Source organism: Anser brachyrhynchus (genome assembly GCF_964034855.1).
Source record: "Anser brachyrhynchus genome assembly, chromosome: 17".
Classification (NCBI taxonomy): domain Eukaryota; kingdom Metazoa; phylum Chordata; class Aves; order Anseriformes; family Anatidae; genus Anser; species Anser brachyrhynchus.
The window spans coordinates 6,688,302-6,715,440 of NC_137710.1; the positions used below are offsets into that span (position 1 = coordinate 6,688,302).

General features: G+C 41.6%; 1 long non-coding RNA gene across 4 annotated transcripts in view; it reads right to left on the minus strand.

Moving 5' to 3' along the window:
- LOC308179427 overlaps nucleotides 1–27,139 on the minus strand; it is a 69,879-nt gene that overhangs the window by 10,718 nt on the left and 32,022 nt on the right. For all 4 annotated transcript variants that reach the window (XR_013940362.1, XR_013940363.1, XR_013940364.1 and 1 more), the window contains exon 2: nucleotides 4,760–4,827. This is a non-coding gene — a long non-coding RNA (uncharacterized lncRNA). The remainder of the gene's footprint in view (nucleotides 1–4,759; nucleotides 4,828–27,139) is intronic.

Consider the following 27,139-nt stretch of genomic DNA (forward strand, 5'->3'; position numbering starts at 1 on the left):
AAAGTACCTAAATTGCTGAACTGGTCAGACTCTAATTGTGTCTGAAAGGCTACAGTTGACACACACTGGAGACTTAATTATGTAGTGTGCAGCTCCATCTGTCAGCTGCAATATCTTTTGTTACCAAGAATTAGACTTCCATAGAAGATGACGTGACAGGCTCAATTTGCTTTCACAAGGATAACTGTTATGTGGGCATTTAAATGATGCTGGAAATTAGGACAACATTTACATTTCTTGTGTAGACAGTGAAAGACTATTTACAGCAAGGTTTGTGCAAAATATGAGACTAAGATTGAATGTGTGGCTGCCAGTACAATGCTGAGAACCAGGAAACAATTAATTAAAATATCATGAAATGGAGGATGGTCTGACACAGCACTGTCTGAGTAATGAGGCACCCATACACATATAGAAAACATCTGAAGTGTTTGTTTTTGTGTGAAGGTAAGGGAAACAGTATTTGCATTCAAGAGCTCTAATGGCAAATCTGACAGCAAAATTTAAAGACCATAAGATCCCAGTTTGGGAGACAGAGAGGATATAGTTTTTTCCTAGGCCAGAGATTTTTCATCACTGACTGTGGTAGAAGGAGCCAAATGACTTCCAGACCAGGACTTTTTAAATCTTCATGAACCCATGGCTGCAAAAAGGCAGCTCGACTCCAGGTGTTAAATACCTTTAGGGGTCTGATTCTTTCTTTCTAGAACTTACTCTGTACGTGGTGCTTGGTAAATCCAGCTGTGGGTTACTTTGGCCTTGCTGCCCCCCAGACACTCATTTAGCTGAGCTAATCCGATCACTTATGTCCAACGGCCTGGAGCCTTCAGGGGACACCAGTACCACTGTATCACATGGCAGCATAAAAGGAGAAAAAAAATGTTATTTTCAGAAACTACATGTGAACCGTAAGTTTTCCTACAAGATTTCACAATCATGTTTTCTTACTTTTTCTTAACACACATCTCTGTCCCATTTCAGTTTGTGAAGCCCACACAGACTATGTGAGAAGCCAAGCAAGTGATGCCAAGGTACTGGCACGTTTAGAGTGAACAAAGAGAAGAGGGAAAGATGCAATATGAGGGATTTTGGTATTTGTTCTAAAATGAACAGACTTTTTCATTATAAAATGCTTTTATGGCTGATTTAATTTGAAGGGGGGGGATGGATGACGACGACTCCTTTCATTTGCTTGCAGGCTGTGCCATATTTCAACCAATGAACAACAACATTATTTTTAGCAAGCTATACATTCATCGTATAGCGATGCATCTGGAAGTCTAACCTGCCATTATGCCAGCATGTAATATAGAGTTCTGAAAAACTCTCTATATTTATCAGCTTTTGAATTTAACGGTTGTCCAATTAGCGCTAAAATTGTTATAATCTGGGTTTTAGATGAAAAGCTTTTATTGAAAATCTACCAGTAATCTTCTGTAAATGTTAGTCATAAACAATACTGCTAAATCATAAAAATATAACTGCTTGTGATTAATCTGGAGAGAGACTTACATTAACATATGCAGTTCTAAATGGTCTCTCATCCCAGCATTCGATAAGTACTGATAAATTGAATTAGCTTACTTAGTGTGAGGTTTGCTGGGAGCTGGCTTGCAAACCTCCCCTGAATTTCTATTTTTTGCATCCTGGCAAAAGCGTGAAAAATCCAACCACAGATTGGGTTTTGAAAATGGCACCAGTCTGTGAGGGTCTAACAAAATCCCATATCCGTGCTTTTCTGAAAGTGTCTCTAACATTCATTTTACACTCAGTGCCTACGCAGATTTTACTCTCCAAAGTATAGAGCAATCTGAGTCCAAGCAACCCATGATTTCTCCATAATCGCATCCCATTGCAAGCCTACAGGCTCTGCTCAAATCGAACTGCTTCATGCCTGCTTGCCACGTTTCCCCTACTTTGCACACTTGGTGTATTTATTTAGATTTGCAATGTGATCTGCAGCCGTGAAACGAATCGGGGACACAAGTAGAGAAGGCTAATGGGCAAACATCCCTAAAGCCTCCAGAGGCCATCCACAGGGGCATGCACAAAGGTGGCCTGGCAGCGGGGCTGCTCAGTACCACCAGTGCTTATAGGGGCCATGCTCCCATCTCTCTTTTGGCAGACGAGGGCTGTGACAGAAGGCCTCGCAGTGGTGCTTTTCCCTTCGGAGGGGCTGGCTGAATGGCAGGGTGCCCACAGCTGAGCCTGGGTAGGCCTGTGTTGTGCTGGGCCGGTGGCCTGTTCCCTGCAGAGACCCACCAGCGAACTGAGTCGTCCTCTGAAGTGAATACCTGTGAAGTGCCTGGGATGCTGGGGTGGAGATGTGATTATTTAACTCCAGTAGTTATATCTTATCCTCCCCTTCCCTTGCTAGAGGAACCACGAGGAGAGAACGGTGCGCAGGGAGCGCTGAGGGAGCCAGGCGCTGCCCGTTCAGCAGCCACGTGGGCACTGGAATACCTATCGCATACGGATAATGCTCCTCGCTTCCCAAATGCACAGATCAAGCAGAAAAACCTCCAAATGGCTCCATTAAATACTGTCTAAACTGACCCCATAGGAGAGTTTTGACCAAAACAGAAAGCTATGTTTTACTTCAGTAAAATGAGTGAAAAGCTTCTCCAGCACACCAGAAAAAGGTAGAAAACATGCAAATTTTAAACCACCATTTGGTGTTAAATACTTGTAAAAGCTTTTTTTCCTTAGATTAATATCTCACATTTATCTGCTCTATACATTTTGGAGACATAGTGAAAATTACTTATTTCTAATAAAATGTAGCAACTGTACCCTGAGGAAAAATTACTATGTTATGAAATATTTTTCCCCTCTACCACAGCCAATTTAGTTTTCATTTAAAATTCAATAACTGCATCATACTCAGAATCTTCCACCTCCTGTCATAATGACTTTGAACAAAAACTGTGCTGTAAACAAGGAAGATTAGAAAGACATTATTGAGGTAATTTCTCCCCAAATTTCTCTCACACGGACAGAAGTGCAGGAAGGAGATGCAACTGCTAGTGTGAATATGATTCAGAAATGAACAGGAAGAAGGAAGCACTTCGTTCCACGTGCTTTGGTGATAAAAGCATTACTTTCTCTACTTCATTTGAGGTATCTTTCACCACTTGTTGAAAGGAAACACATTGTTGTTGTTCCTCTGGGCAGAGCAGGGCTCAATTACTTAGCTAACGTTTCCGCTAAGCACTGCTGTGCACGTCCAGCTACATCACCTGGTGCCATTCTCTATGCAAAGTGTCTTCATACCTGTGAGGATCATTTTGTCTTTATTATTTTAACTAAAAACAACCCCAAGAGCTGGAAGGGGGCCAGTGCTGTGTGGTACACCGAAGGACGGGCGGTGTGATGCTGGCTGCCTTGCATGGAAGCTGTGACTAGTGGAAAGCAGTGGGGAACTAAGCAGTTGTGAGGTTTCTTTTAGAAAAAGCAACAGATATGGCTTTTTTTTTTTTTTTCCCCTGAGGTCTGTTGAAGACTATTGCCTTCACAAAGACTTCTGGCATTTTCTTTTCCACCTGAAAATACCACAAGGTTGATCTTCACCTGGGTGAAAATTCCCACCCTCTCTGAGCTCGTGTGCTCCAGCTGCAAAGAAATTCTCTCCTTTTCCACAGAAGCCAGACACAAAACCCACTAGAAACTTTTCAGAGTAAATTGCATTAATCTGTAATTGAAGCGAGGCCGAGGCCCTGACCCTGCAGTTGCTCTGGGTGCTCTGCCTGCAGGCTCCCATTTCCCCAGGATCCTCTGTCATTTCTAGCTGCTAACAGCTGACCTTGGGGGGCTTGTAACTCTGTGTGAGTTTACCAGAAAGATGATAGCATCTACAATTGTGCTAAAAAATGGGAAATACTCGTTTCCAGTAAAGATGAAAATCATATTGTTACCATAAAACAGCAAAGTTTATTTTATGATCCTCTATTTTTTCCACTCCAATGACCAGGGAAAACCCAAATGCATTTTATAAGGAAACACAGTGTAACACAGAGCAGCTTTGTGCTATTTCTTCTTTAACTGCTGGAGTTAAAATAATTCATTACCGGTCTTCTATCAAGTCCCACTCCCCATGCCAGCATTCCTCCCATTACTGGTGAGGGATGCAACCCAGGGCGTCCCACTCCAATTATTTCCCAAGGGCTGTTCTCAGCACACCTTAAACAACTTTGGCTACTGCCAGGCGCATGCTCTCGTGCAGCAGTGACATTACCGGTGTTTCACACTATTATGGCGTGATGGGAAAAGCAGAGAACAATTTCTGGGAAGAAGGTGAGAATTCATAATGTTGCTATACTTTGCTACACCCAGCTCGCCGTAAATGTCAGGCGGTAAGCACACAAAAAGCGAGGGCTGAATTAATCACAGCAGAAGACGTGCTCGCAACCTGTTCAGCGCCTGCGGGGGAGCCATTTCTGGGAAAGGAGAGAATGAACTGGAAGTGACTGGGTCAAAATGGGGACAGAAAATAGGCCTTGATAATTGATCTTACCTCCTTTGGGACATATAAAAGAAGGGACTAGGATGGGGTCTAACACATTTCTCCTCTGCCCCTCCTTCCACGCTCACGGCCCCTCCATTGCAGCACCTGAATTTCAGTGTGTGCACAGCAAGTCCCAGGGTTCCGGTCAGTCAAAAAAACTATATTTCCTCCAGTTACATTATCTGCTCCCTCAGATGTTAGACTGGCCATTAAAGTCAACTTAAATGTTAACATCAAAAGCCATTTTTCCCTTACCTCTCCAGAGCTGCACAACAGAACCGACCCGAGCAGCTGCCTTCTCCCTGAAGTAGGTCTGTATTCTCCTATTTAACAAAAAAGTGCAAAATCAATTCAAAAAAAAATCCTGTTTTGATTCTTCTCCTCTTGTCTGCTCTAATCAATGTACTATAAAATGTTGATAGTAATTTTCTAGGGTTTTGCTAGGTGATTAAGGCAGCCGAGGTCTCTGTATGCCAGACCCTGATCATTTTTATGCTAGACAGTCTCACCAGTGCTCTACAGACACAAGATCATGTTAACACCATTGACTTTCTGCCCTGTGTCATCTGAAATAAACATTTATATCCCAGGAATTGATAGGCCATCTGCAAGCCGAGGTAGCAGGGCATGCCCTTTTTACAAAGCTATGGCATAGGTGTTGGCACGGAGTATGGGAATCTTTTGGAAAAATGGGCTATGAATTGCAAACAGAGATTTCAATGAATAAATCAAACTCCTGCAAGTGAACAAGAAAGTACCAGTCTATTCTCTGACACACACAGAGTAAGAACCTGTCTCGCACTGCCAAGGACTCTGTCCTCAGGAAATGAACCCTCAACACAGATTTTCTACATCTGGTGTGCCACCAGGCAAAGCACACTTGCAAAGGTACAGAAAAACTGCAAAAAACTGGTGTAGCTATGTTCCTACTTTCTATAGGTATTAGCATATACATGAACTGCAAGGTGAGACTAATGGTCTCTGCCACTAAAGAATTAGATGTTGAGGTCTAGTATCTAAAAACTACAGTTATTAAGTGAATGCTCCCAAAGCAATTTTAACTTTGGCTAAAAAACGTATATGCTTAATTCAACAATTCCAATAGAGGTTGCTTACCTCTTAAAGAGATTTAAGATGGGCCACACAATGGGAGAACACAAGCGAGCAAACTGGACACTGATTTAGTTCTACCATTAACGTTTCTCTGTGATCTGCCCTCATATACAGATGGAAGACGCATTGTTTAAAAGATCTAACAGCCTGAGTCTTACTTGTTCTCACACAAGGACAATTGTTCTACAGAGTAAACCTGCCTAGTATAAGAAACATTAATTTGTTTAGGTACCTGAATCCCATGCAAAGATATGGGATCCATGGCCTGACCCAGACAAATGCAAGTTTTCTAGGACTTTGTTATGATATGCAAGTCTCATTAGGTTAATTATCGGGTAATAGAGTATATTGATAGGAACAGAGGTGTAGCCAGGACAGCCATCAGAATAAAATCTGTAAATAATAATTTTCCATCCTTTTTTCAATTCAGATATCTGAATAGGGTTGTCGTCTAATGGAATCGACTGCAGCTGCTTGCAGTTCATTCTGTTGTTCTTTCAGAACCTGGACCAGGTATTATTCATATGACATATTGAAAACTGTGAATTATGACTATTTCCCTCTTCAGGAAGTCAGAGAGACAAAGTCAAGGATGCCAACTGCTGGGAAAGCAGTTTTCTGATGCACAGGTGTATCTCATAACAGTTTTGAAACTACATTCTACTATAAAATAACCTCTGCCTCTCTGATGTCATGGCTGTTCAAGAAGATACGCAAATACCAGTGGCTGATACACCCTTTCTTTTAGAAATTGCTGCATACCATCAATGATTAGTCTATGTTTTGTTATTTTTCCTGTAGCAGTGAACCCCTTCTGTTCAACCACTATTAAGACAGCATTATTCAGTGGATACATTGGAGCCTGGGTACAAAAAATCTATTTGTTTCCAGCAATCATTAGGTAGAGTCCTGAAGCCTGATGTTTTATCACACACAGCTTCAGATATCCATAAAGAGAAAAGATGATTCCTAGGCATGACGCCTTGCAACAAGTTCAACATTCTTATGCTAAAAATCTCCTGATATCACCAGTAAATTCCACAGCGGTCAAATTTTGCCTCCTAAACTCTGAAAAAGATGGTGGTTAACATTTCTTTTGTGTCAACATTTGGGAAACATAGAAGGATGTACTGAAAAAGGTAAGGATGAAAACCCAATTCAGCCGCAAAGCATTGAATATACACAAAAGTTTGCACAAATTATGGCCAGAGAAAATTCCACAGCAAGAGTCAAAGAAAGGGAACATGGAAGTATCTCCAGACAGAGCCCCCCTCACGCCCTCCCACTCTGAAAGTCTTGGTGATTCTGTCCCATAACTGCGAAGATTTGGCACCTGCTAGATTCATGCAGTTGACTCCACTACAGTTCAGCACTTGTCACTAGCCAGCTGTCGATCTTAAAATATCACCTTATTATCTTGTTCTAGGACAAGAAAAAACCTGCTATCTCCTGGAGACCAGCAATGTGTCAACCACCAGAAAATACCAGCTTTAAATTTCATGACAGCCTTTTGCTGTTTCCACCCCGGATCTGCTATTTGGCTTATAGGCATTTTCCTACTCTTCAGTTTTGGGAAAGATAAGAAACAAAAGGTTGGATTCTGCTTGGTCTTAATGTCATACCTTTGTGCAAGAGAAAAAGAAAATAATTGCAAAAGTACTTTCTTAAAACCTGATCACACCATTCTGAATCAACAGGCAGTTGGTATTATGAGATAAAAGGATGCTGTTCAGTCTGATTAATCAAATCTGCTTATGCTTGCCAAAGCCTAATTATTCTTTGATCTACATTAATGACTTCAGAAAGCATAGTACACCTGGTGGGAGTACTCAATGGGGAGCATTTTAGACTAAAAGGAAAACTCCTCCCTGTGTCACAAAAACCTAATTTGCTTATATCAGTAGAATCAATTGTTTTATGCATAACTGTGGTCTCCCACAGGTATTGCTGGCTGTATGGAAAGATAATTTATGCAGTTTTTACCAGTATCAAAAGGTATCATTTGACAAACAGCAAACTCCGTCTCAGGGTGACTTTAAAAAACACATCACTATTGCTGTGTGTAGCTTTTTATTGAACAGCCTGGCTGTAACTCACATGAGCACAGACACACGTATCCCAGTACTCTGCATTCTGAGTGAGATGAACAAGCTGCTCATATCCCAATTTAAAATTCATCAGGAGCTTAATTTACAATCCAGATCCACATTCGCATGGATAAGAATGACATGGCATTACAAAAGAAAGAAAAGTCTATGAATAAAGCAATCCATCCCAGCTTTACTTGACTGAAAAACGCTATCATAAAAATACAGTAAACCACTGAAAGCATAAGGTCCCTGCTTGTATGATGGGAACTCATGTCAGGATTTTACTACATCAGGTGGTACTTTATGGTCATCGAATGGTGGAGACGTCCAGGGCCAACTGACATGCAGAGAAATATGATAGAATTATTTCCAGAAAATCTTCCTGGGACTGCAGCAATTTATCACATAAATTTTAAGATTTTCATGAGTAACATATGAATGCAGATGTGTGTGTGAGCACCAGACAAAACAGTAGAACAAAGGTTTAAAGAACGTCTTGCATTTATAACAAGATCAAGCTATGGTAAACTCATAAGCTTCACAACAATCTTTTTTTTTGGTCTTCATGCTGTTGGGAATAATCTAGGGAAGAAGATATCCTTTGCTTTACACAGAATATTTGCTCAAATCCCAAGCCAGATAACGCAATTTCCCATGCATTCATAGATGAGGCCACATTGACAACCCTCTAAATTTTGAGGAACTGATAGTATTTACTCAAGAATCTCTGCATACAGCACTGAGCAGTGTGCAAAGTGCTAAACTGTGGGAGTTTGTAGGTGCTGTCACAAGAAGCAATAGCGAAAGACTTGGCGGAATGCAACTGGAGAGTCTCCTGCTATCAACTACTTCAAGAATTCAGCTCATCAACCAAAGCAAGAGAGGACAAGCCTTAAATCAAGCACAAGAGAGAAATGATTTAAGAATTTGATGGCAAGATCAATGGCGACAACACTTTGCTTCTTTCTTCACTATTTTATGAGCACGTAGTATTTTCTCTCGCAGCAGAATTCATTAGTTTAAGGTGAAATGCCGTGGGAGGGGAAAGCAATCATGAATTTATAAGAAAGACATGTTTGTCTCAGATAGCGCTGCCCAGACTTTATTATTATTATTATTTTCTCCATTTGAATACAGATTTCTGCCTACATTTCATTCTTATTCCCTGAGTTGACTTTACTTTAGGCCTTTTGAATTTTAATATCTTGGGCATAACTTGTTTATTATATTGATGGGTCAAACTCCATGGCTGTGCCAGAATATGTGGCCATGAGACAGCACAGCACTTGGAAGAGAGGTGCAATCCTGCTTGCAGAGAGCCGATGAGGAGCATGTTGACCACACCATCAGGCACTGCCAGTGCACGGGACACGCTTCATTTGGCACTACTGCAGCCCGAACACACGGGGTGTCCAGAGGCTTTAGTTGATATCAATCGATCAGTGGGACTTCACTCATTTATAGCAGCAGACATTCTTGCCCTGTTATGTTTGCTTTGTACCATCATTTCCGTCTCATCAAGAAACAAACTCAATTATACTTTTTGCTGCTCCAGGCATAACTAATCAGCGGGCAACTCCCTCAGTAAGCCCAGCCATTTCAAATACCTCCTCTCACCGGCAGATACCTCCAAAAAGAAGTGTTACTTCTATACCCCTCAAGGGGTGCATGCACAGTCATTAATCTTTCTTTCATCTCACAGAATGCTAATAAAACAATCACCTCCCTATCCCCGAACTGGGTAGGTCCTAATTAACATGCTAATTGGGCAGATCTTCCCTAATGACTCCCAAACCTCAGCAGTAATACGTTATTTAGATAGAAAAGAGTTATCTAAAAGATAGGCAGAATTAAAAAACTGGCAAGCCATAGCACAGTTTGGATAGGCAAAATATTGAAACGTCCCTTTCTACTGCAAGAATTAAAATTCTTCACCAGCCTGTGCTACAGATCATATGTTTACAGATCCATCACCTTGCAAGCTTCAGAGCAAAAGGCATTTTGAAGGTAATATACAGCTGTAATAAAGAATAGCATTCAAGCAGAGAGAAACAACATATGAGTAGCAATGAAGTTTTAAAATATATTATTAAATCTGTTTATTTTAATATCTCTCCAAATAAAGCTGCTTTTTATTATCTGACACAAAAACATACAAGTTGTTTTGCAAACCCAGTAATGCCAGCAGCTCTGGCAGTTTGCATTCATGAGCAACTTCAGAATGGATAGTTCAGGTGTTAATGGAATTAGTCCATCGGGGCTAGTATTGTGTTTATGCAGTTAGAGATTCAATATAATCAAATTTCTGTGCACTTGCTCTCTTTAGAAAATAGGATACAATAATAATTTACATCCTCCATTAAGCTAAAATGAAAATATTGGCACATGCCATAAAAGTCATTGCTCTGAAATTTTCTCTCATGCACACCTTATAGATAAAAGCAGAGTTTTTTTTTTTTCCTTTTACTAAGGAATTAGAATCTTATACAGCAAACTGTTTAATGTGTCTCTCTTGAAACTTCTACTGCAGAAGCCCCTGCAAGCATGGCGTTATCCACTACAGCTGCACAGGTAGTTGATGAACACGCTGGAGTGTGTTGCCTTGCAATCACCATTTCTGTAAATAACATGCATATAGCCAGTCAGTACTGCCTCAAACCTCACAGTCATATTAGGGAGGATGAAGTCAGTGCCAGGACTACATTGCAGCAGCTAACCCTGGACCAGGCAACTGAGACAAACCTAAGGCACTGCTTTGGTCCCAAGCTGGAAGACTGCAGAGGAAGGCCAGATGATTCTTCTGCTTTGCTTTTGGAGCACAGCAGAAAGAAAAATACTAGCATGGGGATGCCACAGTATTTTGTACAACTTTTTGGACTCCATTTAACTCTATTAAAGGAGCCACAAAAAGAAGTCAAAACATTTCACTGTGATATTTTGTTTTCTGAGGCAGAACGATTTTTCATTAAAAGCTTTTTTTTTTTTTTCTTAACAAGATGCCAAAAGCTAAAATAAAATATTTTTGTCTCAATTTCTGCTATTCTTTCCAGTTTTAGTTTTTATGACCCTTGTTCCTAAAACCATTCTTTCCTCTCCCTCATTTTGCAATGCCTGAAAATAGTAATAAAAAAACCTTTCCACCTATTCATATGTTTTTCCTTGCATATGAAAGAGGGAGAAACAACAAAACAGTCATTACTTATGGCTGTGACAGACCAAGAAAAAATGAGTACAGCTCAGCTTCGGACAGTCTGGACCCTTGCTTTTCATCTTTGCACATACCCATGCAAACCTCCCCTTACTTCTGAATGCGTACTTGATAAACAATCTGCTGGCTTTGTTTGCTGGTAAGTACAATACAAACACTGGCTTTAGATGCACCATCAAAAGTCCTGTTAGGGATCACCTCCTACTTCGGCTAAGTCAGTGAGGCGTTGATTTAGCAAAGCCCCTTAGCTCTTTCAGTACCGTGCTGATACTTGTGCCTACATACGAGGAACAGTTTATAACATACACCTACTTAAATCTACGATACAACAGACATCAGTCTGTTCAGACAGGATAAAGTCTAAGAAATATAAAATATAGTTTAAACAAACAAAATTGAGCTGTCCTTTTTTCAGGTATTCGATACTAAAGTGCAAGGAATCACAGAGACATGTCCCCTCCCCACTTTCCATATGCTTAGTTTTGAACAATATAGTTTATTCACACAAGTTGTTGATAAAAAAATAAATTACAATGAAAATACTGTAGCACACATTAGGCTGGCCTGTGTTTCTTGTTGGTATTCTGTTCTACAGTAGACCAGGGCTAAAAAGCCCTTGGATTAAAACTGCTGCATTACAGACAGAACATTTATTTTATAGCAGGTTCTTATGGAGCAACCTCTGCTCATCCCTGCCTGGCAAACGGGCAATTACTGGTGAAGCACGCAGAACTTTATAACACCGTTAAAAAGTACCTGTTTATGGTGGCTTCATGCACCAAAGGATAAAGGGTCTGCCAACGAGGGGAAGCCTGGCTGGGTAAGGCTAACCCATGTTCCACCCACCCACACATCGGATGTGGCACATTCTGGCTTCTGCAGAAGAACTGCAAGATAACTGCACATGGCAGGGCTCCAGCTTGCCCTAGAGACACAGCTGAAAAGCATTTCTGAAGCCCACAGCAGAGCTGCAGCTTCTGGGCCAGCATCCATGTTGTGTTACCCCCTACTCGAGGTAGATCAAGCCCTCGCACCAATCTGGTGGTTCAAGGATGGTTTTGTGTGCGTGAGGATCCACGTGGAGGAAACTCTGCCATCCCAGATGCCTAACAGGGCCTCCTGGGATCTGCAGCTCTCCCAAACGGCGTCAGGAAATTTGACTGCTGCTCCGTGATCCTCTGGCTAGAAACCAATTGCTCACTTGCTCTTATCTGCCAGTCCCTGTCTCTCAACCTGTGCTTCATTACCAGAGCTACCCTGGTGCGCTGTGCTTAGCGAGAGGGCAGGATGCCACCCTGACAGATGGAGCCAGAGCTAGGCCTGCCAAAGAGCCAGCATGTGGATCACGTTAAAGACCGAGGGGACCCAGTTCCCATCCAGAGCCATCGCCACGGCTGCCTGGAGAGGGCCTGGGGGGCCTCACTTTGATTTGGAAGCTGCAAAGGAGCTAATGGCCTTGTCTAATTGCTAACCACTTGATCTGAGCTCTTCGTTACCTCGCATGCAGGCCTCTCTCCCCTCCCGCAGGGCTTTTAAAGGCCTTTAAAAATGATGACTTGCAGAGTCCTCACCAAAAACAATTTATTCTTGCATTAAAGCTCGGAAACCTCAGAAACTGATTCTGAGCTGGTGGTGTTTTATAACTTTTGCTTTTGGTACCTTCTTCGAGCTCTGTATCAGGAGGAAGTGGCATTACTTTACCAGTATTTGCCGAGGAGCTTTGGTTGCCTTAGGATGCTGGTAACCTGGGGCTCCTATTTGCCCATTGACTTTGCAAATATGATTTCATCATGAAGAATGGATTTAGAATTAAATTTTGCCAGTAAAATTGGATTTGAAATGGAAGTCAGAGCACATGTTATCATTTCTGTGAAGGAGCCAACTCTAGTTAATGTGTAAGGCCAGAAGCCAAGTTGCCTGTAAATGCTAAAGAAAACAAATAACCTTGCAATTTCTTCCCTTCCTGCAGTCTCCAGAGAACTTCAAGTAGAAAAGCACTTATCTGAACACAAACGAACAGTTCCTGAAGTCCTCATTTCTGAGGGCCCTATCTCTGGAATGGAGCGAGAGAAAGCCCACAGTTACCTCCTCCTTCCCTACCTTCCTTGCATGGGAGTCAGCAGGAGCATTGATCAAAGATTTGAAGCCGCCAGCTTGAGACAAAACCTCTTTAAAACACTGGAAAGGGAGAAAAGGAGAAGCCTCTCTAAGGCCCAGGTTGATATTTTGACACCTGTTTACCTTTGATAAGAGTTAGTGCCTAAAGAGGAACTGAAAGAACCTCAGAGTAGTCATCTGCAAGGATGCAAGCAGTTCTGCCTGTGGTGCCTTGCAGCAGGGAGCAGCACCCCAGGAGAGGGCAGCACCCCCCCAAATCCACAACACAACACCTTCCTGTACCCCAGCTAGTCCAATACCCCTGTGAGAAACAGACTTTATGCAGGCAAATTACTCAGCTACTTTCCTCCTGGTAGCACCTCTGGGGTGCCGCTGTGTGCGCGTGCTGAGACAGGGCTTTGGGAGGGTGAGAAGATTTTTTCCAGTGCAGCTGGATGCCTCAGCTTATTCTTGTATCTGCAAGAGACAGCAACCATTAGGGGAAGCGGGGAAGAGAAAAATGTCCCCTTGGAAGGACAGCCAGGATAACACACCAGCTAGATGCTGCGGGCACCAAGGGGGCTCTTGGGAAAGAAACCACCAGAGCTCTGTATATCTGCACAGATATACTATTTGTTTTTGCAATGTAACTCTCCTTATGGAGAGCACTGACATTTCTGTGTACCACAGCATGGCACTGTGCTGCGGAAGCCGAGCTTGAAGGAAGGGCAGTCATGGAATAAAGCTCTCAGACAGACTGAGACGCAACACAGCCTGAGACAAACAGCGTCAGGGTGAGGTGTCTGAAGGGGCGTGTTTTTCTGACAGAAATACAGCTCCCGGAGCTGTATTTACATCTTCCGCACGCTTGCATCGTGGCTCAGTGATAACAATAGATCCAGCTTAGATCAAAACTACTGCAACTGTGAGACACAAAGCACTGATCCAGTATAAATTTGCTGCACTGGTTCAGATTTGTTAAAAAAAAATAAATATTGACAGGTTAACTTTTACTGGCAGGCTTTATGCTGGGTCACGTACCATCTGTCTGCAGCACTACAACATCTCCAAGATCCAAAACTCTTTTCAGCTACCAGAAAATACACGCACACTCCTTATCTTATTTTTTGGCTAATTCAGTAGAGATGAAATTGGGTGTCCATGCCTGATTTCATTCAAAACTGTGTTGCTGGATGGTCCTGTAAGTGCATGGATCTGATATGATGACCCAAGAGTTGCTCCTTCAGCCTTTGCTGGAACAGCCCCAGAAAACAGTGCCCCAGAGCACCATTTTGCTCTTCTTCTCAAAAACATACCATTTTGCTCGTCATTGTAAAATTGATTTTCTCTTTTGTCTTTTTTCAGTGATTTTCTGAGATCAATTTTAACAGAAAGAAGTTTTAGCTGCCTGCAAAGAACAAAGTAGAGAGGAAACTTTAACTTTTGATTTGTCAAATTTTCTAAACAACAAAAAAGTATGTACAACATACATGCTCCTGGTGAGATCTGGGTCATGATCCTCTACAAGCGACCCCTGCTCAACTGAAGGTGAAATGGCTCTAGGTGAGCTCAAAAAGTGCTCAAAAGACAAGAGCCTAGCTAAGCCCAGCTGAGGGTCTGACCTTGGTCTTTCTGAGATGACCTGCTCATTGAAGTTGCCACGTGGAGTGTAATAGATCAATGGGTTTTAAAAACACACTGAAGGATGTGTAGGCTGAAAGCATTAAGGCTATGTAAATGGAAATTTTCTTTCTAAAGAGTGAAATATGCAGATTTTTCTCATTGCTTCCACATAAATGAGTGACCAAATGAAGAGAAAACTGATCAAGAAAAATGTATGCATAATAAAAATGTGTACATGCTTCATCTAAAATTCATTGCCTCCAAAGGTTCATCAAATAATTACTTAATCTTGAACAGCTGCATGCACAATAAAATTTGCTTGCACTAGGTCTGAATAGAATTAATTTTTCTTGAGATTTGTAACAACCAATACCCTCCAAATGTTCAGCAAGTGGCAGCTCCAACTGAAAACAGCACTAAAGTAACTTGTATTTGAAAGGACCTACACAAAGCTGATTGATTCTGAGCTGACACTTGCTGGTTTTAATCATGTACTTCATTATATAGTAGCAAAAACCTGCCGAAATAACAGGCCCACCGCATACAAAAATTTATTAATGATTCAAATCCAATCCATGTATTGCTCTGCTCAACAAACATGAAAAGCTTTATGTCATAGCTGAAATATTTCACTCCTGCTATGAACGAAGGAGAAGATGTGCAGGAGATTTAACACACTGAGCTCACTGTAACGTCACAGTTTGCTTTGCTTCCCCAAACCTCTGCAGGTAGGTCAGAGGGCTAAGGTCTCGGGCAGAGCTTGGGAGTTTCGCTCCTGGTGTGGAAGGAAGGGGAGAACCTCTGACACCTTCCTGGAGCAGAACTTTAAAAGACAGATTCACTCCACCCTGTTCTTTCAGCAAAATCACTTCAGCGCTGACAGAAGGATTTGTTCCAATACACTTTATTTTTTAAATACCTCTTGCCACCAAATTTCCTTGGATAACGTTCATTACTAAGTCACCTGTCTTGAAATGGGGGTTGCAGACGAGGTAGTAGCCAGACTGAACTGGTGTTCTGGTGTCTTGTAACCTCTGCAGTCTTTCCTGCAATGCTGTCACTGTAAGAAATTCCCAACTGCCAGTAAATTAAACTATCTCCCCTCTGTTTTGCACTTGTACGAACCCTAAAGCAGGAGACTTTCTTTGTTGCACTGATGTTAGTAGAAAGACTCCCATTGAGTTTACTTCAGTGACAATTGGATCAAACCCCAGGTAGTTGCATCACAAATTCACAAAGTGCCATTGTGGAAGCACTTAGCAATGTCACCATCTACTCCAGTATGAGGAGCTGCTTGCCAGAGATTCAACTCCCAATGTGAAAAAAGGGAAGAGGAATGTTCTTGTTTTACCATGGATAGCTATCCTTTGCAGTACCAGCCTGCCTGTTTCTATGCTCAGCTACAAAATACAAGTTGTTTTACAATAGTTACAGGGCCAAAGACAGACTTTCCTCTCCCCAAAGCTGTTGAGCTCAAAATACTTGGGATGACAGATGACCATATCTATAGCCAGACAAGACGGGTAGCAGCCCGTGTAGTTTTGTAATTAAGCTAGGTTTTCAAGGCTTTTACTTTGGAGAAAAACAACAGGATCTCTTATAATTGGAAATTAAACTAGATGAATGCCACTGCCTTTATTTTGGCAGCTGAATTCCAGTAATGCTTAGCAATCATTGTGTTTGTAATGTAAATATACTTCTGTCGTGGCACTGAAATAGATTTCTTCTTTTCCCCTACTCAAAGTCAGAAAATTTTCTCCAGCTGCTGCTGATCAAGAGTTTGTAGAACATTGCCCAGACTATTAGTATTCTACACACGCTGCCAGGTGCACATATAACTCAATAGCATCTCTCTCTCAATCCAGTTAATTGAATCATGGCTTGATTGAGTTCAACAGACAATAAAAAATATTTTCCCAGTTTGAAAAGTTCTGACTTACTTCAGTGGGTAAAGAAGCGATAAAGAACATCTCCACAAGGAAAATTGTGTTTGTTAGTCTCATCTGAATCAGTGCTCAATTCTGTGAGCTCCCAGCTCTTCTTTTGCTTCCTTACTCATATTTCTGTTAGCACTGCAAGACAAATGAGCTAGCAGGTACCACAAAAGGTCAAAAGACAGGTAACAAAAGAAATTTTAGCATTTCTCCAATGTGACCAGCACAGCCACGCTTAGCAGGGAAGGCATCACTGAAGAACAGCTGAGCACCGCTGCCCCTGAGGTCCATCTCGTGGGGTGTCCCATCTCTGACAGCAGTCACCAGAGAGCACTCCCCTTCTACAGGCTGCAGCGTTAAAAATCAGTTATGTTTTTAACATTGAGTGAAGCACTAGGACCTCCAAAGACAGGGAGAAGGTTTCTTGCCCATTAAATTCAGCTATAAGGGAACTAAGTGTTAGGGAAACAAAGGACATTTTGGTTTAAGTGGACATGGGATGAGGCAGGTTACAACTAACAACAGCTCTGCTCACAGTGAGACAAACACTGCCCCGACCATCAGGTGTGGATCTTCCACTTGACAATGGAGCTGGTGCTTTTTACAGTGCAAGGGGAAGAGGAGACTGCAAATGGTTTTGGAGAGAGCAGGTGGGAAGAACAGTGCCATCTGGCAATGACACGGCTCAGATCTGCAGAAAATGCTATTATGGGCATTAATATTTAGAGTCTGCGAGTCCCCAGGGGCACCTGAAGGTCAGGCTGGCTACGCTACTGCGATGTGCTGCGCAGCTGAGCAAACATCCCTGCCACACTGAACTGCCAGACCTTTTTTTCCCCCCTTTTTATGGAAGCACTGTGACAGAGCACCCCAGTGCATCCCCACTGTCCAAAGTGCTTCCGCATCTGCCAGAGGAACAACAAAAATCAACGACAAGTGTCCAAAGCAGGCATACACTCCCCCCAGCTGTGTACTCAGCTTGTTTCTCTCCTTCCCCAGCTGACTCCTTCCTAAACTCCTAAACTGTGCTGCCTGCATCTGTAACATTAACGACTCTGCAATTTCTGAGTGACCTTGTGCAAAACCAGTTGGGATGGAGGCAGCTGGAGGCCCACCGGAGGGCTGGCACAGGCCCCATGCCTGCATTTGTGGTCAGGTCTGAACCTCCAGCCTACCACCACTGTATACTTCCCACTTACCTCCCCTTGCCTTGCCTGCAGCAGCACCAGACTCAGCACACCTCCACCCAAACTGCAGCGCCCTGCACAACTGATCTCTCACCCAGAAGGATCCAGGGATCTTACTATTTCATAAGGTATTGGGCTTAACACAGCAGGGATGAATTTGACTAATTCTGACAGAGTGAAAACCAGTATTTCCTAAACACTGAGGTCTTTTTGTTGTTGTTTCTTAAGAGACAACAGCCTCAAATAATTGTCAATCCACTCAAATTCTGTTTAACAAGCTCTTGAGTAGAGCCTGCTCTTCCAAGTTGTTTTTCTGTTTTGGGCAAACTTCAGTGCAGGACATGCAGGCTCTTTGCATCTAGCTTTGCTGTGCTAACTACCATGTGTTAAAAGCAAACAAACAACAACAAAACACCCCAAAACTCCAGACCTAAGGACTTTCAGCTGTGTTCTGTTGTCAGACAGGCTGTGGAGCACTAACAGTTGCAGACAGCATGTGTTATGGGGTGATTAATATAGAGAAGGCAGATTGATGATGCAGAGTTAAGCACCCGATTCCGAATTAAAGCTTGTTTTTATGTGCTTGACTGAGGTGTGTTTTATTATAGCATGACACCCACCAGCACAGATAGAGTTCAGGGTCTGTCAGCATTTTCCAATCTAAGTCAGCTGTGTTTTCCAGAGCAGGAAGGAGGGCTGGGCTGTAACTCAACTGCAACCATCCTCTTGAGTCAGGAGTTTGGCAGACAAGGTCTCCTCTGAGGACGGCACTGTTTGTTCTGCTAATTATTGTTCCAATTGCTCTGACCTTTTTAAAATTAAAGGAGGGTTTGAACGAGAAAAATATGTGCAAGCCAAGTTTTCCACAACATGAGATAGTTTCTTTACTTTTACAACTTCAGGTACTGCTTTTTATAGCCGTGAGAGCAGAATGCGGATGAAATGCTAAGAACATAGTGAAAATTAAGAATATGCCTCTTTATGTATGAAGATAATAATAAAATAGTTATCTAATTAATAATTGAGATAAGATAAAATCTGTTTAACTCGTGAGATTAAGTAAAATACAAAGATTTCAGGAAAACTCAGCTGATGGCAGGACAGAGAGATCTTAAAAAAGTCTCTCTTCATTGAGGATTCTAGCATGTGATACTAGTGTGAATCAGGTATTCAACGTATGTCACAAATTTGATATGTCCTTGCTTTCTTTTTGTACATAACTACTGGACTGAACCATCTGAACCATACATACTGAACTGTCCCTGTCACCTGCAGTTACCAAAGTTAGGCCAGAGCCTGATTCTCCCTCAGAAGCAAACACTTCTGGCATGGTACTTATAACATCTAGGAAATGGCTTGGGCGCCTCAGAACCATCAGCAAATAATGTTGTACGTAATAAAATACTGTAGGGCCTTCCTCTCAAAAGTGATGCTGTGCGGCTAGACCCGTCTCACTGTGGCTTTCCCTAGAGGGCTATGGTCCAAGGACCCCAAACCGTAGGCAGTAGATGCACATTCCTTCCTACAAGTTGGAGGCTTACAAGCACTTTGCATCCCTTCTGTGTAGATGTTCTTTTAAATCTCCTTTGACTGTCAGGAGCTCCTACAATATTTACAGCAACCGTGCAGCGTCTCGGTAATTTATCCAGGATTCAGCAAGTTTCCCCATCTGCCACACTTTATACATCTTTAAGAAGTCTCCTTAAGAAAAGGCACTTGAATTTCTCTGCTCAGAAAACACAGCGCTAGCCCTGGCTTAAATACCAAACACACGCTGCAGATAAGGCACCGATTGATGTCATACTTCTAATGATTAAACCATGCAGCTTAAAAGTAAAATTATAAATTTTGCAACTTTTTATGTACAATATTTTAAACATTCACTTCAAGCAGGATGCTATTTGAAGAAGCACTTCTGCAGATTCTGGTGTGATTTCTAGCCTCAGTCTAGTCTCACAGGAGACTTTATGCTTATGAAAGGTGTTTCACATGCGGAATCAGACTGTTTCACAAATAAATATTTATCATATCAAGAAAGAGGTCCAGATGGACAAGCTAAGGCACAGGCATGTGCTCAGCAATGTACTTTATGTACTTCACTTCAGGCACGTGAGTGGACTTACTGACAACTTTCTGACTTAATTATGATAAAAATATAGCTGTTTAGAGACCAAATGTGTAAGGAGAAAGGGCTTGGCCTTGCTATTTTACTGGTTCAAAGCTGTTAAAAATCTTGTACTTAAAAATGGAATATAGGATGTATAGAAAAAATAGAATATAAATATTAAAAAATCTCAGTCTAAATTACTTTTGTTATTAAGAATTAAATTTATTCTGAGAAAGATTAAAAAGAGAAATATTTCAGCTGACACAAACTTCTTTCTTATGCTTTTAACTTTGCTTGTTTGAAAAAATGAGTGATTTTTTCTTGACAATTTAAAGATCTAAGAGTGAGAAACACTTCCTACAGGCTAATATCTAAGTAATCAAAATCAAAACAAGTTGACTTCTAACATCAGGAACATTTACACTAAATTAGATTATGTGAAACACAAGAGAAACAAAACTGCTTGATTGCTCTTGTAAGGTCATATTTATGCCATAAATTATTTGGACGCTGATTTCACATGTGATTGTGCTCATCCTTCAAGAACATTTTTTTTTTAATTGAATTTGCTTGATCCATTTAGAAGACAGGTTTATTCAGAAAAGGTTTATTCGGAAATTCACTGAGCCCATTAAATGACTTTATGTCCAAGCTTTGCATCTCATTTTACACTTTCTTGAGTATAAACATAAATCTTGGTTCTCCTTTTTCTCCTTCCTTTACTGCTACCCCTTATCCAGGGCCAATCTAGATGGGTAATTTAATGAATGCTGAAATAACATTTGCCTGACTAAAGACACTGCTTGAGCCTGCTGCAGAGGCATGCGGAGCTTTCATCCCACCCCTCTCCTACAAGCGTCCTATGCTGTCACAGCTCCTCTGTGAGATGCTGTCACATTGCTAAGGCACAAGAAGTTGGAGCCATCTGCTCGCTTCAACTAATTACAGCTTGCTCCTGAGATTTCTGCTGGGGCTCTCCTTTCAGGCATGCTGAATGAGAGCTGAAAGCATTAGAGCAATCGACCGCATTGTCTCACATTTTAAACAAGACTAAAAAGGGATGCCCTTCCTAAACAAGCAAAACGATATTATTTCAGCTCCCTGAGAAGTGAGTGGCAATGCCTTTCTCTGCAAATGGCTCTTTACTACACTTACAAACAACGCTAGGAGAGGTTGAAGTGTCAGGAGAAGCTGAATTTTCAGCTCCTTTCTCTTTAATAAATAATGACAAGCCTCACTTGAGTTCAGCAAAGCGTCTCTCTTGCCTTTCTGCTGCCAGGGCATCTTTATGCATTATAGGATCAGACACAAAGTTTCCTGACACAGCAAAGTTGCTTCAGCCATGCACTTGGAAAGACGACCCAGTGAATTTCAGGCCCAACAATTAATAAGTATTAAACTGTCCGTATATTATATCCTTGCTTTGTGAGCTCCTCCATCTGCACCTTTAGTGGAGATGTCTTATCACAGCGGCTCTGGGGCCTCATCGCAAAAGAGGACTGTGCATAACACCGATAGTGAGGTTTGTTTTTTTTTAAGTACCTGAAGTGAACGCACAGTAACATCATTTATTTGCCAATTAGAAACAGAACTGCTGACTCACAGCCTAAGAAAACCCACATTGCATCTGATTAACTTCTCCTCCCAAATAAGCACGACTAACATTGTTCCAGACAAACCCAGAACATGGGTCAAGCTGGGTGGGAGCGTGACAAAGTGACATATGTCTACGTTATGGTCCAGATGGGGCTTCTCCTTTGCAATAAGCAGAGCCATTCAGGGAATAATCAGAATAATCCACACACCTGGGGGGATTCTGCTGGCTGACAGCTGCTCTGTGAGGGAAGGTTTTTTCCCCTCATACCTTCAGCATTATTCCTCATTCACCCGTGTTAACCTACTGAGTACTGGCCCCTCGGTTTTGCTACTGCAGGGCTCTGCCTAAAGCTAAAGTAGTATTTTAGACCGTAAGGAAGGTCATGAAGCAAAAAACACAACCCTCACCATTATACGAATGCTCATGTAAGCATATGATGCTATGGTTTCTGTCACCAAAATATCAAGAGCCATCTGCCTAATTATTTCCAAATCATTGAAGTAAAATTTTCATCGTTTCCTAGTTCCTCCACAGTTCATCTGAGCTAGCTCTGTGATTAGATCCTGGAGCATCATTAGCTTGCCACCAGCCTTATTTATGAGTTACTCCATGCACAGCTTGACATTGCAGCACAAAGCACCAACCTGAATTTTGCTGGATTATTCCCAAATTCACTAAAACCTCCTTCTCATCAGCTGCAATGTGATGCTGAGCGTTAAAGAGCAGGCTAAATCTGAGTGTTTCAGTGCTGCTTAGAGTCAGCCAACCAACTATTCTTGGGGAATCCCAACAAATGGATACATCCATTCCTCCAGGGAGACTTCAATGCACTTGTTTATTTTAAGCTAGCATCTGTTTGCTCGTCCCAGTTACAAAGAGAAATATAAAAGGAAAGTTAAGTTTTTAGAGTGCTTCAAGCTTTAACTCTCACTCTGGTTTCCAGTCCCTACCAGAGATGTGAGTGACTGCGCCCTGAGCTCACAGCAAGCACGAGGGTTGCAAAGTGAAAGGAGAGCAAGCTTCATTCATAGCTCGACTCCTGAAACGAGGAGCACCAGTGTAGTATCTCTCTCACTTCAGCCTGCATGGGATAAGGACCAGAAGGGGATTTAGTGTAACCTGCTACTGTCACATACTGCCTTCAAAAGAGCCACAGCATCCTCCAGCAACAAAACCTTGGAGATATTGCTCTGAAATACAGAGTTAGGGAGTTTGGAGACTTCCAAGGAGGATGGATGGAGTTAGTTAACTTCCACATTTTGTTCAAAACAAAAGCTTTGAAGTCTGATGCCTGAGGTTCATAAAAGTCACTGAACACATAGGTGCTGCTTTAAGACATCAACTGCAAACAAAGGAGCATATATTCAGCTGGTAAAATGCTGCAGCCTATAAAAGCCCAGAACCAGTAACTGTTTATAAGAGCTGTACATCTGCTACTTCTCTTTGTGTCTTCTGAAGGATGCCCTTCAGGTTCCTTCTCGCAAGGAAAAAAAAAAAGAAAAAAGGAAGGGGGAAAAAAATTAATGCGAATGAAAAGCTTTAAATCAGAAACACAGGTCCTGAACTCCTTTTTGATAGAGAACTTGGAATGTGACAGTTCACTAGCCTGAAAACTGACTTCTCTCTCCCACTCTCAGCAGAAGATGAAGGAGATGGTAGATTGCAGCGTTAGCACATTAAATTCTCTTATTAATCCATTCCTGCCAAGAAGCTGATTTTGGGTGAATTTGCTGACAGCTCTGTAAGACTTTCTAGATTAATCTCAGCTAGTGAAGGACATTTGCAAGGGTTTTAGATAGTTCAGATTACAACCTTGGGCTGGAATTCATTTAAGGTTTCTCAAATTCAATAACCTAGTACAAACAATTCAATTAGAGAATTAGAGAATTATCACCAGTCACAGTTTAACTAGAAAGTTCTTCACACCAAGCTCTTAAATTCATTTTTCTCAATAAATAAAGGCATTTATTCTCCCTGTCGTTCATCATCTACTCGTTATTGGCGTGGCTTAAATATTTCAGCAAGTGCTTTAAAAATGTTTGCTGTTTAAAAATTTAGGTGGCGAATAAATATGTCAGATTCCTATTTCTTAAGCCCCACTGATGCCAGGTAGTAGATATTAATGGGAACACTTTTCTGCTGAGATCTCACCACAAGAATTATAGTCATATTGTTGTCAGAGGGCTTAGCATTGGATTGAATCAGTTCAGTGCTCTTAGCATGTTGTTCCTTTAAACATCTGTAAATGAATAAAGTGTATTTGATGAAAATCTGTCACGCACCAGTCATTTGCGATAGCAGATTTTGAAATTTTCGTGAGAATTATGTTAGACTTTAATAATAACACCTCCTCCCTTGCTTGCATGGAACATACACAGGGATGAAGGGGATGGATTTTGCACACACAGTAAGGAGTTTTAAGCGTATGAACTATACAGCAGAGCTGACAGCAGTGATGGCCAAGAAAAACATACATAGTCTATAAACTATTCATGGGATACAAAACATAAGGATTAAGGAAGGCAAATTAATAAAAAGTATGTCCAGATAAACAGAGTGGATTTATTCAGATTGGAAAGAGAGGAAGAAATCATCTTTCTTCAGAGAGACCAACCCACATCTCATTTAAAGTCCCATATGTTTCAGGCTGGCTATACCTGGATATTTGATTAGCACTGGGTTCAACCAAAATGGAAATTTTAAAATTACTTTTCAGGAAAAAGCAATTCCTCTTCGGCCATGGAATTACCCTGGCTTTAGAACTGGGCCTGTTGTACTCTTTCCACAATCTCTCTAAATTTGTTATTGATAATTGTGGGTCCCTGAAAAACATCCCCCGCTAGACAGTAACACACAAATGATCCTGGTTCTGGGGAAAAGAGGGGTAAAGCAAAACAAAACAACCAACCAACCAAAAAAAACTAAAAACCCTAAAACCCACAGAAATTTAAATCAAGAGCATAAGGTGAATATTTGTGATTTCTCCCATCCTCTCTACCCAATCACAAAATTATTTGCGGATCAAAGCAGAGGGTCTAAGCAGAACCTCAAGTGTCTTTGAAGTCTGTTAAACAGTAGGACATTTTTCATTTTCTCCTCTCCCTTGAGATCAGTCAGACAGAAGTCCACCATTACCAGACAACAATCCTTTGACGAAGTTACACAGCCTGCAAGAGCTTTGCCCAGGACGTGCCTCAGCAAAGTACATGTTGGCCATCTTCCGAATTTATGCTTCCATGTACGAAAAGCCATGCTGAAAAGTTTACTTCACTACAGAGCAGACAATGAATAGTAATTTAAGAAGCTTCCTGGTTAAACAAGACCTGCTAGAAATGAAAAATGACATCCCTGATACAAGGCAATTACTGTAGTTCCAGGCACCCAGTCAGGAGCAAGGTTTGAGGGAATGCTTCCTGCGTTTAATTTCCTGCAAAATCACAGGTATTAATTAACTTGACTTTTTTAAAAGGTGCTGTCTTTGACATTTGAACACATGCAGATTTTACAGAGGTTTGTAGCCATCTGGTTTTTGGAAACTTATTCTGGGCTCTATGACCTGACCAAATAGCCATGGGGTGCAGCATGGAGCTGCTGAAAGACAAAATATTTTTTTCTTCCTTCATCCAAGATATTTAACAGCTCTAGTGAGGGAACAAACCAGGGTTCATATCAAGTCCGCTAACATCTCAACAGCAGTAACAACTGCTGTGGACATTAGCCAGGGGAAGGAAATGAGGATCAGATTAGGAGCTCATGACCATGCTGATTTTCTAATTAGAAAGCAGGGGAGGTGGGTTTGATGATTTAGATGGTTCTTTGCTTGAATAATGAAGCAGTAGCAGAACTGTGATGCACTGCAAGATTAGAAAGCACTATTGATAACATTCTTTTCCCTCAAAACTTTAGACTTTTTCCAAAATGGAAACCTTTCGTAATATGACAATGAGGCCAGTAGGCCTGGCTCAGGGTTTTGCTCTTGGAATGATTTGGAAGAAAATTATTTCTACTAACCTAAAGTTTCTTCTGGTGAAATAAAGTCTTCCATTTCTGTTCACGTCATGACTCAAATCAATTATTTATCTAGGTATTGCTCATGAAAGCAGTCTGATCCTTCTAAGGTCAAAGCAATATGTCTACTGCACCTCCATAAGCAACATGTTCTTCCCCCAGCCCTTCTCTGAATATGAACACAACTTCACACACATATTGACACACACAACTCTCACCAGCTGCTGCATGCCTACTTACATCTTCTTCTTTTCTGTAAGTAGGAAAATGTCTTCATAAGTCCTGTCCTGAGCACTGTTTGACAGGAAGGTAAATTTGTCTGGGCTGTGGTAGCCTCCTTGATGTCACTGGCACGAAGCCTCCATAGGTGCAGTGATCTCACAGAGCTGCTGCCAGATATTTGCGTTAGCATCCAGCTACCTGGGAACTGAAAGCCTTTGCTGCTCACACCTGAATATCACCCTGTCTCTCAGCATTCCTCACCATTCTCATCGATGATCTTTCCACCATAGTTACACGTGCCCAGCTGTTAATAGACACTGTCACCCCAGCTACATGTTTCAGATAAGTGCATTGCAGTAATTAATAGAGGAACAATTTGATTCAAAAGATAATGGCTTGCCCCAGTACCAAAAATAATTTGACTGTCAATGCAAGCTCAACTAGCCTTCCATTAGAATATAAGTGCTGTTCAAAGGGGGAATCATACAGAAATTCCTCATCAGTAAAATTATATTAATTAGCCCTTAGTTTGGAGATGAAGCTGGTAAACCAGCTTTATCTGCTGGCTGTGGGGTGAAGAGACTTTTGATAACAGCTTTTTAATTAGCATCAGCATGCAGATAAATGAAACCTCACGAATTACCTGTACTTGCAGAAACAGAGCCTTTGATTTGGAATAACAACACCAACAAAAAGATTTTAACATCAGGAGTACTGGGGACAGGACTGTTTACGAATAGCAGCACCTGTATAAATTATAGCAGAAACAGCTGCAGCAGAGATGAACGTCTGTAAAAATGAGCCTGTTGGAAGAGAAACCCAGTGCCAAGTGACTGTTAATTTCCAGCCAGTTTCCACTCAGATGGATACGAACTACCTCACCCTCACCTTTGCTTATAGGACCTTGATTATAAAACTTTTATCACATTTTCATCCCTTGTTAAAGATGATTTCTTCCAGAGGAGCTCTTCATTGGCAAGCATGTCTAGTGTATTCCATATGCCAAGCAAGGGGGAAAAACTGCGGGAGAATGGAAAGCTTACGTATTTCATACAGTCCCTGGTTGCACAATTGTGCTTCGGGGGCACTCTGCAAATGATACAAGGTTTGAATAAAGCTACTTCAAGGAAAAGGAGGCTAAGCTTCTCCTTTTGAACCTGCTCGTCACGTAACTTCTTGGGTGGGAAGAAATTAAGAACCTGAACTCGGCTCTTCCCACAGGAGCACTGAAACTGGACTCCTGGGAAAACCCAGCTTCCTCACATCGAGCTTAATTCACATCCAAGGCTTGAGGCTTTCACAGGCTTTGCAGATACAATGCATTCTTTCTTTGCTGCTCTTTCTGTGGAAAGCGGAGAAAAAGCAAGCTGTGGGCCAAGGAAGATGACTGCACCTACGGGAGTAGGACAGGATCTCACACCCTTTCAGAGTATTTTCCACTTAAGAGGT